Source organism: Parus major, chromosome 1A (assembly GCF_001522545.3).
Source record: "Parus major isolate Abel chromosome 1A, Parus_major1.1, whole genome shotgun sequence".
NCBI classification, from domain to species: domain Eukaryota; kingdom Metazoa; phylum Chordata; class Aves; order Passeriformes; family Paridae; genus Parus; species Parus major.
The window spans coordinates 69602307-69604487 of record NC_031773.1 but is presented as its reverse complement, the minus strand read 5'-3'; the positions used below and the strand labels follow the sequence as shown (position 1 = coordinate 69604487).

The 2181-nt window shown below is 39.8% G+C and overlaps 2 long non-coding RNA genes across 2 annotated transcripts in view; one reads left to right on the top strand and one right to left on the bottom strand.

Moving 5' to 3' along the window:
* Positions 1–802, top strand: part of LOC107205153 — a 1993-nt gene extending 1191 nt beyond the window's left edge. The window contains exon 2 of the long non-coding RNA XR_004497625.1: positions 650–802. This is a non-coding gene — a long non-coding RNA (uncharacterized LOC107205153). The remainder of the gene's footprint in view (positions 1–649) is intronic.
* Positions 327–2166, bottom strand: LOC117244461. Its single transcript, XR_004497626.1, has 2 exons — positions 920–2166; positions 327–659 (listed from the first exon to the last, which is right to left on the bottom strand). It is a non-coding gene; the product is annotated as an uncharacterized LOC117244461 (long non-coding RNA).
* Positions 2167–2181: the final 15 nt, after the last annotated feature.

Below are 2181 nucleotides of genomic sequence, written 5' to 3'. Positions count from 1 at the left end.
CCCAGGACAGCAGTGCCCCAGCAGTGTCCCAGCCCAGGACAGCAGTGCCCCAGCAGTGTCCCAGCCCAGGACAGCACTCGGGACCCTGCGGTGGGAACACAGAATCCAGCAGGAGCTGGGACGTTCCACAGCAAGGACACAAGCAGCCCTGCCAGGCACTGCCCTGGGCTCAGAAATGAGCTGTTCTCGCTGCACAGGGAGGTGCTGGGGTTACAGCAATGGTGACATTAGCTCCACGCTCAGAGGCCATAAGGGAGGCAAATGGAGCAGGATATTATCCGTGGTGGATGTGCTACAGCTGTGATGGTCCAAGGATGTACACGAGACAAGGTTTTAAAATATTTTTATTACATCTGTTGATCAGTATCTGAGGCAAGAGAGAACAGGTAAAAAATAACACTTTTGGGGTCAGTGTCCTTGTGTGAGGTGTGCAAAGAGGCAGCAAAACGTGTACAGGCAGTCTGAGGAGCTAGGAGGGGAACAACAGGAAAGAGCCAGCAAACACTGTGGTGTCACCACGTGAATCTGTGGTAAATCCACACAGCACCAGACTTCCCACAGCAGAAACAGGGAATGGAAGAAAGGCAGGCAGAGGTAAGGAATTCATTCATCAGGGAGTGATTGAACATGCAGCAACTCCTCATTTCAGGAACAGATGCCTTGGGTGAAAAGAGGGTGACAGCAAAGGTCCAGGAGAAATGAAGACAGAGAAGATGAATATGTTATTCACTACGTCTCACAATGTAACAGCTAATGTCATTTGATGAAAAAATCTGATTTAAAATAAATTTAAATATATTTATTTAGTAAATTTATTTTATTTTATTAAATATTTTATTAAAATAAATGTATTTATTTTAATAAATTTAAATACAATTATTGTGCATAATTAATTAGACATGGTACCCATGGCCATTACCACAGAATTTCATTTGGAAAGGAACCAGGCAAATCCACACAGAGCTGCTCCTCTTCCACAGCAATTAAACAGGATGGTCCAAATGAAACAGCTCCACTCCTCAAACCAGTGATTCTTGAAACCCAGGGAAGATGGTTTTCCTGTGATTCCTCTTCCAGAAGAGACACGATGCAATGTGGTGAGAAACAGAAACCATCCTGCTGTGTGCAGAAACATCTCCCAGTGAAAAGGGCAGCTGTTCAACAGGGCAGGAATGTGGGGATTAAAAATGACAGTAAAGACAAATAAAATCTTGCCTTGTGCAACAGACTGGTGTAAGGGAAGAGGAGGCTGATTAAGGAAATATTTCTGTCAATTGTCAAACTCCTGCATTCGTCAGCACCGCTGCATGAATATCCCTCAGCAAGCACAATCACTGCAGCGTGCAGATAGCAATAATCTTATCAACAACACAACAAGCTAATTGGCAGGAACTAATAGACTATGATAGCAAAATGTGCAACCAATTACAGACTATTTGACTTCCACCCGGTGAGATAAGACTGAGCTGAACACAACAATAACCCAAAAATGAAAATAAATGTTCAGTGTAAACACAAGCAGTGAGGGGAAATATTAAATCTACAAGTGCAAAAGCAAGCTGGAAAATCCTGAGCAAATCGTGTTTGAAGTAAAGCATCACTTAACACATATTCTGGAGTGAACTAAGAAAAAGTCCATGTGGTTCTGGAAGATGTTACTTGAAAGATTGATTTATTTTTTTATTCCCTTAATCTTTCTATAGAAAATAGAAAGAGAAAAGAACAAACAATACCACAAAGGATCAGTTAAGACTACAGAAAATAAAAGATACTTTCAATACATATTTTTGAAATGGCAGAAGGCAAAGAAATTGAGAGGGACTTTAACCAACCCATTAGGGGCAATGAAAAATCTAAAGGGAAAAATGCAAAGGATGAAATCTCAGTGTCCAAGATTTTGAGAGCAACTGTATCTAAGTCAGAAACAGAGCTTTACCAAACAGCTTTGCAAGAAACAAATAAGATAAATGGAAAAATGTGGATATTTAAAAAAATTATTAAAAAGGAACAAACCTAGGTAATATTCCTGAACAAACCTAGGTAATATTCCTGAACAAACCTAGGTAATATTAATGAACAAACCTAGGTAATATTAATGAACAAACCTAGGTAATATTAATGAACAAACATAAGTAATATTAATGAACAAACCTAGGTAATATTCATGAACAAACATAAGTA